The sequence below is a fragment of the Dendropsophus ebraccatus genome, chromosome 6 (genome assembly GCF_027789765.1).
Source record: "Dendropsophus ebraccatus isolate aDenEbr1 chromosome 6, aDenEbr1.pat, whole genome shotgun sequence".
NCBI lineage: Eukaryota > Metazoa > Chordata > Amphibia > Anura > Hylidae > Dendropsophus > Dendropsophus ebraccatus.
Window position 1 is genome coordinate 101,632,091 of NC_091459.1, and position 17,118 is coordinate 101,649,208.

Sequence of the window (17,118 nt, forward strand, 5' to 3'; positions counted from 1 at the left end):
ACAGCTGGGGGATGAAGGTTCCTTGTTCTTGGTTTATATGGTCAAATATATTACAATTGCAGGATTTGACAAGCAGGTTTGCAGAAGAATAATATATATGATGCTTCATTGCAGTGTATGTTAATTGTTCCTATGTGATTGTATATTTTATATCTTGTTCTGAAACATGTGACTTTTTGATCCACTTTGGAAGGATCCAATTAAAACTTTGCTCTTAACATTGACGCTTTTATTCCCAGACTTTTTTTTTTTTCTTTCTTCCCTTGACCTCTTTGCTGAATCGCCTTGCACTGTGCGTTTTTTATCCTGACAAGCAGCCATTCTGAATCCCTAATAGAACGCTTGTGACTTTGTACGACATTTGCAATGTAATACTGCTCGGAGGTTATGATGTTATGCATATAAAACGGAGCATACCATTAGTAGGCATTACAGGGGGTTCGCTCCAAAATGACATTTTTACACTTTACGTCTGCGAACGCCGGATAAAACTGCAGCACAACGTTAATCGGGCTGTGAAATCCATCCGTCATGTAGCTACTTGGAACACATCATACACTGTAAGAGCAGCAAAAGATATTTTTTCTTCTCTCACATTCCTCAGGCCCCAGACATGAACGCCCAATGCTTCCTGGTAGGTTTCTCTGACTGAGGGGGAGGGGCAGTGCATTAAGCAAGGCAAGCTAGACATTACAGATAAGAGGCTGTACAGCTACAGTATGTTCAACAGACTGTTTTTCTCTGTAGCTGAGTGATCAGTGTCCATTATAATGCTGCAGTGACATACGGATCTAAAAGCCCTTTTTATTTTGCATCTATTAAATAATTGACACAATGCCTTGGGTGGTCAGTACACAGTCTGCAAGTCTGAAAAATGTGAGAGGTAAGTAGCTTTTTTGCATTTATACAACTGTATGATAGTCTGTAACATTGAGCAGAGTGATGACTGAGCAGGGTGCCCCAGTCCAGTGATATTGTGCAGCTACAGAGGGCACAGCTTCGGGGGCAGATTCACACTCTAAAAAAAAAAAGTACAAGCTTTCCTGCAGCTGTATAACACTTCAGCTGTCTGGAAGAAGCCTGGGGGCTGCAGGCCACTGTATATAATACTAGCAAAGAACCTTCTATAGTCTTGCTGTATGGTAGTAATTACAGCCTGGAAACGAGGACAGGTGCATGCGACAAATAGGGTTAAATTAAACGTACGTACGATATGCTGTGTCTTTTTAAAGGGGAAGGCCATTGAAACGTGAACGTATGTTTGTTCTATCTAAGGTTCAAATCTTTTCTCTGTGAGGTTAAATGGACTGCTACTGCATATAAATTATGCATGACATGTTTAACTGGGTCTCCTTATATGGCTCGCGATATATTTCGGTGGAGTGCGCTTCTTGCCAAGTTTTGAAAGGTAGAAACGCCCCACGTGAGGATTTTAATGTTGCACAGAGTGTCGCAATGACAACAGATAGAGAGGAACCGTGACGACTATGTTATTCCATACGGAACTGTCAACAGCTGCTCTAAGAATATATATATATATATATATATATATATATATATATATATATATGCAACTAGGGGTAACCTGAAATATCCCACTTCCTCTATGTCACATGGGGAACTGGGAAGCTGAGATATAAGGGACTGTCTGTTTGTATCTTGGTAGGGACATCATAGTGACTGGTGGTTTTCTGGTGGTTAGAGTAATGGCAGGCAGGCAGGCATAGGGACAGCTAAAGCTGCTATACACTGAAAAGATCCATGAAAGAACTCGGCTTCATGGATCCCTGTAATTGTGACATGACATATGTCAGATTATAATAGTCACACCTGAACTTTGTGTTTGTTCTATAGCATCTGTACATTATTTGTATGAAACTAATACCGCTCACCCTGTTTGTCTACTTCTGACAAGTAATAAAAAGGATGTCAGGCAGCATCAAAGACTAGGAGTTGTTTTTTATGTTACGCTGTGTAATTATGTACTACAGACCTATGGTTGAGACTTTGAAGCTGTCCCTGATATAGTTAAAGGCAAATGACAGATCCTTCTCTAGTTCTTCTATTAGGGGGGCTGTAGATGCAGCAGGCTAATGCTGTAAGATCTAAGCAAGACAACTGTGTCCATACAAGGAGAGACCTAATGGTTTATTTGTGTTTCAATATTTTTGTTCTTATGTAAACGTGTAAGTCATCAGATGGAGAAAACGATCATAGAAGGCAATGTATGGATTTAGTATGGCTTATGTTAAGTGACTTATGCAATCAATAATCCTACCTAGATATTCCTCAGCATGATATCTCTTTTACAAGTCTCTGGGATATTACATATAAAGTTGATTATCTGGTTACATACAGCGTGGATAGGACTGGGGAGCTGTAAATTATGGACACATACTATGGCGGTGGAAGTAAACAAACAGTACTGGGCCAGTAGCTACAGAGTCTTGGGAAATCTGATCACCGGGACATACACAACAAAAGATGTTCTATGTTTCTATGGGAAGAGACCACTACTTCAAAGCTGCCTATAATATATAATATTTACCATAGCCAAACCATAAACCACTCATTATTCTTTTGTTGCATTAAAATTCATAAAAGTGGTAGATTATCAATACAAATCTTGTTTTTACTACTTCCTGCCATGGAGGTATTGTTTATATTTATTTTATAGCTATAGTTTTTTTTTTTTTTTTTTTTTTAAATAGCATTATTTAATATATCATCAGCTATACTACGAAAATAATATAAATATTTGTGTGATGGAATAGGAAAAAAAAAATTTACTAATGATTTTATGCAGTTCACCGCGCAGTGAGGGTGCCTTCACACGTACGGGATTTGCAGCGGATTTCACGCTGCGAGGTTTCAACAAAATCCATGCGGATCCTGGTATAATGAAGGCCTATGGGGTCACATACCCGCAGCAGAAAAATTCATTCCACTGCAGGTATGCAACCCGGCCCCATTAGCCCCCGGCTCCTGCTTGCTTCGGAGCCTCCCGGCATCGCCCGGCGGTCATCCAATCAGTGTGCTGCCCCACCACATCGCACTGACTGGCTGACCGTCGGGAGATGCTCGGAGGCCCCCGAAGCAAGCAGGACCCTAGAGCAGGTGATATATGCTCCGGGACGGAGCTACGGGGGTTACAGGGGCCAGGTTACATATCTGCAGTGGAATGAAAATTCCGCTGCGGGCATGTGACTCCATGGGCCTTCACACTACCAAATTCATGAAATCTGCTGCGGATCCGGAACGTGTGAAGGCACCCTTAATTTGTGGGGAACTGTCTAACTACTGTTAAAGGAATACTGTCACCTCACTTTGAGTTGGTGCAATTTTCGGTACCATCAGGTACTGTCCCAAACATACCCTTGAAAAAGGTGTCTAGGTCCTCCTTAAGGTGAAAAACCTATCACCATAAAAATGTTACCTAAGCTATCAGCATCATGTAATAGAGCAGAAGGAACTGAGTGGATTGGTATCAGATTGAAATCTCTGATGTTTCTATGCTAAAGAGTCCAGTCCATTGACTGACACCGCCCACTGGACTCCTTAACACAGAATGATCAGGGATTTAAATCAACATGTAACAAATTATACTGAATCTTTTCCCATAAAGAAATATATCAATCTGCTCAGCTCTTCCTGCTCTATAACATGATACTGATAGATTATATAGCATTGTCTTGGTGACAGGTTCCCTTTAATCATTGGTGGACAGCGTCACAGAGACGGAGCTTCTTGGCCATTGAGTGCTTTTTCCCCGTCTCGGTCTGACACTGTATTCCCCTTTGTGATGTCACAATTCTAATGCACCAGGCGCCAGACTGAGGCAGGTAAAGGGGACTCAACGACCAAGATACCCCAGACACTGTCCACCAATGATTAAAAGCATTTTTGCACCTAAAGGTTGGCCTTTCTTGAAGGTATTTTTGAAATGTACAGAAGGCACAGTACCTGACTGTGCCATTGGGGCTTCCAGCCAGCCTCCTAGGGACTCCACACCCTGAAGAACCCATTATTTATGAATAAATTGTATGAATTTTTATAAGAGCAGATCTTTCAGGACAATTTTAACCTTTGTGCTTATTCTTTCTCTCTTGGCCTCGAACCTTCCCATGTATTCAATATACTGGATGTTCCTTCTGTCATGTCCTTTTTCCACCATTAAAGGTCTTCTCTGGGACTGAACCTTCAATGGCCTGTCCCTAATATAAGCCATCAGTGTTTATTGGCGGGAGTCTAACCTCCTAGACCATGGGTCTCCAAACTGCGGCCCCCCAGCTGTTGCAAAACCACAGTTCCCATCATGCCTGGACAGCTAAAGCTTTGGATTTGGTTGTCAAGGAATGATGGGAAATGTAGTATTGCAACAGCTGAAGGGCCGCAGTTTGGAGACCCATGTCCTAGACCATCACCACCCCTCAAAGTGTTGTTTCTGTGTGCCCAGCATCTCACCTGTATGATGGCCTATCCTAACGATAAGATTTACATCATAAAGAACCCCTTTAGACACAATGGGTTAAAAGGGTGAGAGCATCCCTTGGTTTATTTCACGTTTAATGTCCGGGAGAAGTCCTTTAAGTGACCTGACAGCCCATTTATGAAATGTATAATGTGCTAGAATAAAACAACTGCTCCCGAGTTAGTTTGAATGTTTATTTAAGGAGAAAGAAAAAAAAAAAAGATTTGGAAGAACGCATCCAGACCTACAATTTTGTGTGATTGGTTTAACACTTCTCCAAAATAGCTCATGAATACTACTTGGGAAAGTTGAGCTGTCAGAGCAGTAAATGATGTCATGGCCAAAATTCTTTAGACTGAAAACACTGGCTGGTGGCAGCGTCGTGGGGACCATCTGGTCTCTCCAATCTACAGATTTCCCTTGCTATTTTATACATTACTTGTAGCCCTCATTTACTCAGCTTAGAAGGCACAATAGTATCCATCGTCTAGCAAGTATTTTCTAGAGATCCAGCTATCTCACTCTGCTTAAACTGTGATGAATGCTAATTGAAAAAAAAAAAAGCTCAAGCAGGGAAACATAAAGTCCCCAAGGTGCATTATTGAAAAAATCTGTTTACTAGCTATCCCCGCTCTGATGCTGGGGAATGCATGCAATTTTACCTTGTCTCTGGCACTTGTATTATTAAACACCCTTAGCACTTGCAGTCAATATGGGTAACAAATGGTGAGGGTAGATGGGTTAACAATGCTAAGTAATGGCCAAATATATTATAAACTAGACAGACAGGAAACTCCCTAATGCATAATAATTAAAGCAGCACTAGAGCAAATTTATTTTTGCCCATATAACCCAGCATAGACTATAATAAAACAATCAGATCTTGTTTATGTCTTTTGAAAACCTGTTTTAAATGTGTCATATATTCATTTATTACTTGTATTAAAAGAAAAAAAATAAATAATTTATAAATATATATATATATATATATATATATATATATATATATATATATATATATATATAAAACCTCAAGTCTTTTCAGTCTGACACAGTGCTCTCTGCTGCCACCTTTGTCCGTGACAGGAATTGCCCAGAGTAGTGGCAAATCCCTATAGGTAGACATCTCCTGCTCTGGAAAGTACAAGTAAGCAGATCTGGTACTTTCTGGTACTAGTTGATTTTAAAATATTTATTTTTCTCCTGAGCACTCCTTTAAGGATTATCCAGGCTTAAAAAAAATGGCCACTTTCTTCCAAAAACAGCACAACTGTTCCTCAGTTAGGTTGTGGGTTTTGCTCCATTCCCTTGAAGTGAATGAAGCTGAACTGCAATACTATACACAACCTGAGGACATGGGTGGTGCTATTTTTGCAAGAAAGTAGCTGTGCTTTCTAATCCTGGATAACCCCTTTTAGGGCAGCAGGTGCTAGTGCCGTATGTAGTACTATTCATTTTTTTCAGGAGAAATAGGAAGGATAGTGGATATAGGAAACTCAACATAGACATACAGTGTGAGTAGCAAGAGTTTTATAACTCAGCAGGTAGTCACTGTAGTGACTCAACTACTATATCACTGCATTACTGTTCTTTCAGGTGAATGATAGTTTCAGCAGCTTTCTGTACATTGTGGAATATATACAGTAGGGGAACAAGCTTTGGGGGAAAGGGAGGGGTCTGCCAGCTTCCAGGAGGGATTTGATAGATTACATATCCTTTGGTTCACAGGAAGTCCTATACACAGGGGAGACTAATTTTCTATTTACCTAGGTCAGCAAGTAGACTGGTAGCCAAACTGGGATCACATTACACATCTACCATAATGAAAGGAAAAGGGTCAAAATGTATGCATGTATCTGAGCTGGAATCAAATGAACGACATAGCTAGAATAGTGCTAGTGAGTAAGCATCAAGGCTATGTCCGTACAGTGACTATTCCTGGGTAGTCAGGCTAATCTGCACCTAAGCTACCAAACGCAGGATCCATGTAGATTCTGCAGCAAATAGGTAACATCAGTGATTTCATAGACATATCAACCACCTGTGGGTTTACATACCAGCTTAAATAATGGTCAGGGGGCAGAGGATTATTGGAGGGCAGCTACAGGTAGAGAGAAGTCAGTTTGTGGGGTAAAATAACATGGCATTGTACAAATAAAAAAGTACAACTCTACTTTTCAAATGTCTTTGGACAGTTTCATTGTCCTACCTTTAGACTGGTGGTGCTGCCATGTCAGTGACATAGTGGGTGGGCTCAGACTGGTAGGTGGGCTCCCTGGCGTCAGAGTATACACAGTGTACAGGAGCATGTAGTGAGGCATATGCTGCGTACTAGGCTGGGCCATAGTATATTGTTAATCCAGTCCTGATCTAGGGTTAAACCATAGGCTGGAAGTAATTATTTTGCAGGACTTACAGTCCTATTAGACAATGTGAATTTTTGTATTCTCTGATTAACAATAAACGACCGCAAACAAGCGCTTTTGTGAATCATCTGAAATCATTCACCGCAATACACAGATACACGTAATACACAGATATACATTAGATAACATGTGTGGACATCCAGCAACTTGTACTTATGTACTGCTTTTCTTGCTTGCTTTTTTTTCTTGCTCTTGTCCTGGGTTATGACACAATGGTCCTCTTCAGACACAACTGCACAGCAGGCCTGTGTTGTATCCCAAGACAGCAATAAGCAACTCAGCAAGATGACATTTATCCACTGTGAAGAATCACAGAAGAAACCCACAAAAGGACAAAAAAAGAATCGTAAAAGATGCAGGGCAGTATGCTCAAACCAATAAACTAAAGTCAACTAAACTTGAAAAATCCATATTTTCATTTTATGTCCTAGCCTCCTATTGCTCTTGCTAGTTGACTGTCTGTCTATATAAAAGTTTACGGTCATAAGTCATTATTAGAGCAAACCAAATGGAATGATGTCGCTCCTATCTCTATCATCTCATCTGACAATGTAGCTAATAAAATAACTATATGAACCTTCTTTTGGATTGTACGGCCTGTTGCCAAATTGCCAAACGCTCCACAATCCGTTTTCTTATTTTTAACACTAATTACAAGGGATTAGAATCTACTTTCCTACCATTCATATGTGGATATTTTTACTTCAATTGAAGGACGTTTAAACAGGAAGCTGTAAAGATGCAGCTGGAAACCCCCCTGCTTGGTAAATGTGCACAGAGACTCATCAGGGCTGGGAGAGGTTACCTTCACTTCTTCTTTTCCATTATTCATTGAAGACAATGCAAAAATGGAGGAGGGGTAGGTCGAGGTTATCATAATGGTGCAATTCGGAATCAGGACCCCATGTATGTATATGTATACTGTATATATGTACATATAAATACTGCACATAGATGTCCACAATTGCAATTGAGAAAACATACAACAAACACGTCCCATGCACACACTACTACATACACACCATTTCTAAAGATCTACATTCCTATTGAGGGTACAATCACACACGGCATATACGCTGCGTATTTACTGCTGCGATACGCAGCAGATTAGATCTAAATAACTGAACACAGCATCAAATCTGCTGCGTATCTGCTGCGTATACGCTGTGTGTGTTTGTACCCTTAAAGGGAATCTGTCCACACTCAGACCTGACCCAAGTTGCTGACAGTGTTATATAGGTGACAGCACCCTAGTGGGCATAGTGCCTCTGGTTTATCCATGTAACCTGTGGTGTATTCATGTAACTGAAGCTGAGCAATCCATCTTTTCCTACTCAAGAGTCAAAAAGGAGTGGTGGCTCTGTGTCGCACTGTGTCACACCAAATCCCTTGTTCCTGCTCCCTTTTCCTTCTGAATGATAATTTCGTTACAGCCTCCAGTTTGTGCACCGCTGATATAAAGGACGGCATGCTTCCTGTATCCTAAGCCCGTGCAGGTGCCGTAGCCAGGAAGAGCAGCGCACGCATATTAAAGGGACTTTGCTTCAGCTGCTAAGTGCACGTGCGCCGCTTTTCCCAGCAATTGCGTCTGCATGGGGTTAGGACGCAGGATGCGCACTGCCCTTTACATCAGCAGCGCATTAACTGGAGAGCGAGACAAAATTATTCAAATGGAAGAGGGAGGAGGAACCAGGGATTAGGCGTGTCAGACCATGACATAACCGCATAGCCACAGCTCCATTTTCACTCTTGATTACAGAAGAAAACGTAAATTGCGCAGTATCTGTTACATGGACACATAAACCATAGGTACCATGTCCACTCGGGGGCTGGCACCTATATAACACTGTCAGCAACTTGGGTCAGGTCCAAATTCTGACAGATTCTCTTAAATATACACTTACATAAACACCCATTACTCACACAATAATCTACTCACACAAAAATCAATACACAATAGTCTGGATCATTCCCACTATCAGGTAAGCTTTTAAAATTACCATTTACATTCAATTAATAGTCAGTCTATCTATCTATCTATCTATCTATCTATCTATCTATCTATCTACTTCTTCTATTCATCACTAAAGGAAACCCAAGCACAGCAACATAGAGGGAGTCCAGCTTACACTGCCCATAGAAACTTATGGAGGGAGGAGGGGCTGAGGGGGATGAGTGGGCAGGAAGTGCTGACAAGTATTCTGGCCAGAGAATCACAGACTCCTCAGTGCTGGTGCTGGGAACTTCACTTTGCTACAGTAAGGTAGGACTGAAGAATCTTGTTGTTGGTGTGTATATAGTGTATAGGAGGCTGCACAGAGGCTAGTCTGCATCCACACTGCAGCTAAGTATAAGGGAAGCAGATACAGAGATGGAGTTTACAGGGTGGTAACCAGGAGGACATACAGTACTTACTAGTGCTAGTATGCACAGATATAGTCCTGCTCCTCCTATACATACACAGGACAGTGCATCCTGAACCTGAAGTGACAGCTACACCTTAAGACACTGTTTACACTTGCATTATAAGGTCTGTGTAGGAACCATGACACCTGCTAAATAATGCATAAGAGTATAAGTGCTGCAGACTACCATTTGGGAAAGAAAACACACCTGGGAGCAGAGCCTTACTTTAAGTCATACAGAAAGAATGCTAAGTAAAGATTCTCCTTCTAAATCAGGGCAATAGGTACTGAATGCATAAAAAAATAAATAAATAAATAAAAATCAACTGTATAACACCTCAGGACATTAACAGTGCTTCAGAGACATCAGTGGCGCCTAAAAACCACAGGCGTTACATATTATTAGGGGTTCATAGACTAATATGACTTTTATCCTGCAGCAATGGCACCTGATAGGCGTCAGATTACCACATACTGTACATATGATCAGATTATCACAGGATGGTCTACAACACACAGAAGGGGACAGAACCATTAAGCAAATAATACTAAATATTTACACCTGTTACCTGTTCTCATACCTGTATACTTGAAGAAAATCAATATTGATCATATGAGCTCAGTCTTGTGTTCCAGGTGAAGTTCCACACTGTTTTACAGTTTAAGGCTATGTTCACACAGCGTAAGTTCAGTAGTAATCACTGCCATTGTTGCCAATGTTCAACAACGGCCGTGATTACTACTGAACTTTCATTGTGCTGCAGCTGAGGGAATCCCGGATGGAGTGTATACACATAGGGGGACATGTATCAAGGGAAAACTGCGTATTTTTTTGCGTGAAGGGGCGATTTGCGAATATTTTATTTGCAAAACGGCCATTTGCGAATAAAATATTCGCAAATCGCCTCTTTCCACCAAGTACGCCAGGGGCGGGGAGGGGGTGTGGAGGGGGCGGAATGGGGGGCGCGGACTCAGAGTCCGCGCAATTTATCATTTTTCACACTAAAAGATACGCCGAAAACCTACTCCACCTTTCAGGTGGCGTAGGTTTTTGGCTGTGCGCACCGTCGCGCACGGGATTTATGTAGAGGCAGTCCGCCTCTACATAAATCTCCGTAGCGCCGGAGATGCAGGGACATTTATAAGTCCGGCGTAAAAAACGCCGGACTTAATAAATGTCCCCCATAGTATACACTCTGTCTGGGATTGCTAGCGGCACCACAAAAAACTGACATGTAAGTTTTCTGAGGCCGCTATTTATTGAACAGCGGCTGCAGAGAACCTGTCAGTGCACACAATGGAGCGTGCGGCTCTGGGTGCACGCTCCATTGTGTACAAAGGCGAATTGGAATGCGGGCACGCACGGATCCCAATTCATCAGAAGTGAAGATCATCCGGCCGGCACTGCAGTACCAGCCGGGATGATCTTCTCTGACGCTGGCCGTTCTGTGACCCAGTAGGAGTCCTACACAGTGGGAACATGGTGGATATAAGTGCGGAGTGGGGACAAACGGTAGCTACTCAGCATAAACATAAAAATCATGTCTACATTGAGAATACATTTTTTCTATGAACTCTTAGTAGGAGTGAGGGATGGGAGACTTCATTGATGGGGCAATATACCTTTTTTGCAGCTATAGGAATATTATCATTAGTGTTTTAGTGAAATTGAAGTTATGGTTCCATTCATATCCATTCTCAGCCATTAAATGATAGCACTTGCCACAGTAAGGCAAGGGGGATTTTGAAGCGTGTGCTGTATAAACTATGATGTGGACTATGTAACATGGTTTAGGGGTCAAGTTAACTAGGATTTTGACATGAATGCACACACATTCCATGCCAAAATCCACAGGAGAATCTGTTGTGTGAACAAACCCTTAAATGGACAATGTCATGAAAAAAAAAGAAAAAACATGTAATAGGGACATGTCAAAAGTTTTGATCAGTTGGGGTCTCACTGCTGACCCCAGTGATTGGAAAAATAAAGGCCATTAAAGGAAGAAGTCTGGCCAGACCAATTTTTTACCAAGTGTTGGGCAGGATAAAAGAAATAACATGCTCTTACCTCCCTGGCTCCAGCGCTGGTGGCCGCATACCACTGCTCCGGTGCCCAGGTCCCCAGCCACTTCCTGGTCTCAGCATGGACGGATGGTGACAAGGTTGTGAGGTCCGCTCAGCAAGTCAGCGGCCGTAGTGGGGTCCCGCCCCAGCCGCTGACTGGCTGAGCAGACCTCACACGTCATGAGTCCCCGCTCAGACCTGGAAGCAGCTGGGGTCCGGAGTGGTGGTACGCGACCAGCGCTGGAGCCAGGGAGGTAAGAGAAGGTTATTTCTTTTATCCTTCCCCTTCCCAGCACTTGCTAAAAATAATGGTTCTGGCCGGACTTCTCCTTTAATATTAGATTGACAAGGTTCTATCCAGGGCTACAACCCAGATACTTTAACGTTTTACTCATTCTTGTTCGTCTGTATGTGGTAATGCACAGAACTGCAGCATTGTCCCATTAAAGCGAATAATGCGACAGCACAGTCCCCTGCACCACTGCTTTTTAATAGTACAGAGATTCCAAATAAGTAGAGTATCCTAATGTGGCTAAAACCCTGATCTGATTCCCTAAAGCATATCTGTTCATTCTACTAATCTTCCCACATATAATTCCAAATCATTTTATCCCACACATACATACATATGATGATTTTATGTGCAGGCTATGGTCACTCGTAGTATGAGACTGTCCGTTCCATGACCCGGCCAGGTCACGAAACGGCCGGTCTCAGAAAAGATCATTCCGGCCGGTACTCCAGGTATTGCATCCTGGCTGGATGATCTTTAGTGCCGCTAAGTTCTGATGCAGGCGCATCAGTGCCCAGAGGCGCTCGCTCCATTGTGTAAACTAACAGGGTTTTCTGAGGCCGCTATTCACTGAATAGCGGCCGCAAAAAGCTAACATGTCAGTTTTCTACGGCGCCGCTAGGGATTCCGGCCGGAGTGTATACTATGTGTATACACTCTGGACGGGATTCCCTCAGCCTGCAGCGGCTGTGATTTCTGTGGAATGCATGTAGTGTGAACATAGCCATACTTTGTATACTAATTTAAACTTGCAGAGGTGACTCTCCATCTACACTATGTGGTATTTGCCCTAAACTTCAGGATGGTGATCATAATACAGTACATTTCCAAAGAATGTTCTTTTCATATTTTCACTTGCATAAAATAGTAAAAGCTATTTTGGTAAGCTTAAATTGCCCATGCATTCCCATGTGCAATGTGTGAGGAACAAAATGTACAATGAAATGTGACCTTCAGCTACAAGTAGGAATTGTTTCCACAGAAATCTGCAGCCTTCTGACACCAAAACGGACCTAGTGTTTACTTATTGAGGTAATACATGGGGAGACGACACATTCAAGTATTTTTATTTTTCATCGCTGTAGTTAATATTACAGCTTGTCTCCTCCTGCACTTCATTACTGATATAATAGATACATATTAGGTATACATATTGGCTTATATTTTAAAGTATAACTCTGGACAGAATCCACCACCCATTACCAGCAAAGCCATAGAATACCTCAACGATAATAAGTGCAATGAATGTGCCCAACCCCTTTTAGTTAGTAGAGGAAACCTAGTGGGCATGTATACCTAATCGTTTCAGGTGTGAAGATAGAGTCTTAGAATGAGGAAGTCCCTGGCCAGTTTAGGTAGAACTGAAGGGACTTCAGGCTTAGGATAGGTGGTAGTGACTGGCGATGTTCAGATTAGTTTTTTCCTGTTCATTTAGAATTTTTTAAAATTACGTCCGTTATTTTAAGGATGAAATGACGTCCGTTATTTTGCAGTTTGGCTGTCTGTCAGTGCAATGATGGCTGTTGGTAGATTTTTCTAGTTCAGGTGGACTGATTACCCTTTGGGTGCGTCTTTATTTTTAAATAAATCCTTTGAATTTAATCGTTATAATAGTGAAAGAATGGTGGAAAAAAAAAACTCTGTGTGAACAACAAAAAAAGGTAAGTTTTTCCCCCCCCAAAAAAATGTCTGTAAATATTTGTCATGATCATTATTTGACGACTCAAAATACGTCCGTTATTAAATACACTGGGGGTGATTTATCAAACATGGTGTAAAGTAAAGCTGGCTCAGTTGCCCCTAGAAACCAATCAGATTCCACCTTTCATTTTCCAAAGAGTCTGTGAGAAATGAAAGGTGGAATCTGATTGGTTGCTAGGGGCAACTGAGCCAGTTTCACTTTACACCTTGTTTGATAAATCTCCCCCATTGTGTGCAAATAGCGTCCAGTATTCTACAGACTTCAATGCAATTCATTGATGTCAATTAAAATGATGCAATAACAGACTTTTTTTTTTTTGGGGGGGGGGGGAGTTTAAACAAAAAACGGACACCTTTTTCCCTTTTTTTTTTTTTTGTGTGAACATAGCCACTGTAGGCAAGAGAGTAGTAGAACATACTGACGACTTAGACATGTGGGGCAAATAAAGAGTTGCCATTTTGAAGAGGACTTTGACTGAGACCATGTTGATAGGGCAGTTAGCTTGATAGGGCACCATTGTCAAAACTTAATATGACTAAATGTCCCTCCAGGTCCATTCTTGTACACAGTGTTACAGCAATAATGTTTTCATGAGTCGTTAATGTAATTAGAACCCTGAACCAAAAAGTCTCCTGGCCTGATCTGTACTGACCTATTAGGGGGATTTCCCATGTTCAAGTTTTTTATGTAGTTTTGAAACCAAAGCTATGAACAGATTATAAATGAAGGATACATATTAAGGAAAGATGACGTCACAAAGATGGTGATAGGCTGCTTGTTAATCATGTTGCACTTTGAGTAACAATTTGCTTCTCTCTTGCTTTTTGTTCATTGCACCTAAACCATAATTGTCGGTAATTCATAACAGTTCTTCTGTCTATGGGCTTCAAAGGGGTTGGCTATTTTATAGTAAACTAGTTCAGTGTACAGTTGGGGGCTGCGTTCACACTTCGTATATTTCAGTCAGTATATTTCAGTCTGTATTGCAACCAAAACCAGGAGTGAATTAAAAACACAGAAAGGATCTGTTCACACAATGTTGAAATTGAGTGGATGGCCGCCATATAACAGTAAATAACTGCCATTATTTCAATACAACAGCCGTTGTTTTAAAATAACAGCAAATATTTGCCATTAAATGGCGGCCATCCACTCAATTTCAACATTGTGTGAACAGAGCCTGTCTGTGTTTTTAATCCACTCCTGGTTTTGGTTGCAATACTGACTGAAATATACTGCCTGAAATATACATATACTGACTGAAATATACGTAGTGTGAACGCAGCCTTAGTAAGTGTACTCAATGCACTGACCACAGCACCCTGTGTACCTCATAGAGCTAAAATCCGACTCCTCTTCCAGGCTGTGCTGCCCTGCTCTGTGGCGAGTCTGTCCATAAGATGGCCGACATGGAGAAGCATCTGACAATGCTGCGCTGCCAAGTGTGCACCATAGGCATACAAAGGCTCAATGTTAGACATTTGGGGGCAGGGCATGGTCACATGCTCCTCCACGTCGGCCATCTTATGGACAGACTCACCACAGAGCAGGACAGCACAGCCTGGAGGAGGGGAGTTTGATTTTAGCTCTATGAGGTACACTTACTAATACTGTACACTGAAAAATTTTACTATAAAGTGGCCATCCCCTTTAAGGTCCTACTCTCATAATGTAAATTATGTGTATGTGGAGCTTTTGACCTTCTTACTTGCGATAGTAATGTAAACAGGTTGATGCATATGGGACGCAATGGCGTGATGCAACTACACCCATAGGAAGGCACTACAGTCATTCTCTAGCCCAGTCCTGAAATGTTTTTACTTCCACATTAGTGTCTGCAGCCTGAAACATTTGCTAACATTGCAAATATGTACATTAAAAAGTGGTGCCCATTAAATCTGATTCACAGAATGTTCTTTGTGCTCCTAGCTGTTCTAGACATGTTTTATCATCTCCTATATATTATAATCCTAAAAGGCTTGCAGGCAGGGCAAGGACAAAACCCTTTTGCTGTTGGTTTATTTTCATAACTGAAATGTGTTGTAATGCGGGATTGATGCAATACCTCCTGGTGGTATACTTCAACTGAAAAAGAGGTGGGGACATTGCTTTATAGATCATTGCTATGGCTGCACGTTGCCTAGTCTGCTCGGTTCAGTTCAGATCATGTCTCCTGAAGGGCATTAATAAATTAAAGACTGTGCAGGGAAGGGCTCTTAAATGGTACATGTTCTGCATTGTAAAATTGGAAAGAAACTGAATCCATAGTGTAGAGGTGGAGGTCGATCCACCTAGAAAAGTAGCTTTTAATAATTGGGTAAAAGTAAACGCTGTCACTTCAAAGAACTGATTGATATGGCACAGACTGAACCTTAGACAGTACATGCCGGACTATCTTAGTAAAAGTTACTAGAACATGTAAAATATTTACATTGCTCAATATAAAATGTTATTGTCTGGGCAGAACATACTGATGAGCTGTCCACAGAATAGGTCATCAGTCACTGATTGGCGGGATGCCGACACCCACACTGACCAGCTTTTCGGCATCCGCGCTACAAAGTGAATGGGACCGAAAGCAATTGTGTAGTGGTGGCCATGCGTAAGTGAACACCAGCTGAGCTGTAGAAACCAGGTCCAGTGAAGGCACCAGCTATTTACTGTGTAGTGTGAGCTCCGAACAGCAGATCAGCACCTGGCTAATCAGTGACTGAGGAGCTATCCTGCGGATAATTCATTTATATGTTTTGCCTGAAAAAAAAAAAAACCTAATGTTTTTCAACAGTTTACTTTTCTCTAAAAGGGAAACTATAAGCAGTTTAGAAGCATCTAACCTGCTTATATGTTGCTGAGGATGAAGGTAATTTTCTTACCTTGATTGTTATTTTAGTATATTAATAATTACATTATTATTAACATGTCATATGCTAATGAGGTATTTTGGTGCACTGGGGACAGGACAACCAGGCCTCAGTGCACCGATCTGCCTCGGCCAGCCCGTCGCTTTTTATGAATATTTATCAGACGATGCATGAGGGGGGTAGTTGAACATATCATTTCTGGAAATGGAGCTCATGCAAACCTGAGTAGTGGAAAATACATCAGAAAACATGAGAGTCTTGTATGTGTTTTATTCTGTATGTTTGTAGGATAGGCCAAGAACCCTTTGGTTTATATCTTTTGAAAAAGACAACAATAAGTATTCAACTACCTTATTGGCATTTTCTAGCTAACTAGATTAATGGAAATATTAAACTTCTAAATTCCCTTATATAATTCGGTCACTGAACAATGATTCCTTTTTCAAACTTTTGAGTGACCTTCACACCATCCAAAATAAATGGCTCAAAAGTAAGGAAAGGATTGGTATAGTCTAGAGGCACTGAGGCATAGTGAGAGAGCGGAACTTGTCTTCTGACTTAATTTAATTTAAGATTTAAAGAGCAGGTTAGTTAGTGAAGCACCTACTCAGCGAGACAGCTCCATCTCCGCCATAAGGTTAAATAACATTAGTTTTCTTCATTTGAGCAGATATACCAGTGTGATACATTAAAGGTGAATATTAGTGGCATAAATCTGAGTCATTTTGGGACCAACTTGAATAGATACGATATTATGGGAGTGAAAGGAACATCATGAACATCATGAACATCATTGCTGCCTTGGGCAATGGTGGTGGTGGTGGTGGTGGGGTGTCTAACCCACTGTATAAGCATAATCCTAAAGTCATACAATATGTGATGGTCTTCTGTTAAACC

General features: G+C 41.4%; 1 protein-coding gene across 16 annotated transcripts in view; it reads left to right on the forward strand.

Moving 5' to 3' along the window:
- Positions 1–687: 687 nt before the first annotated feature.
- The window catches only part of MBNL1 (muscleblind like splicing regulator 1), a 155,447-nt gene continuing 139,016 nt past the window's right edge, over positions 688–17,118 (forward strand). For all 16 annotated transcript variants that reach the window (XM_069975448.1, XM_069975454.1, XM_069975451.1 and 13 more), the window contains exon 1: positions 688–883. The gene's annotated coding sequence lies outside the window, so the exon portion shown is untranslated. The remainder of the gene's footprint in view (positions 884–17,118) is intronic.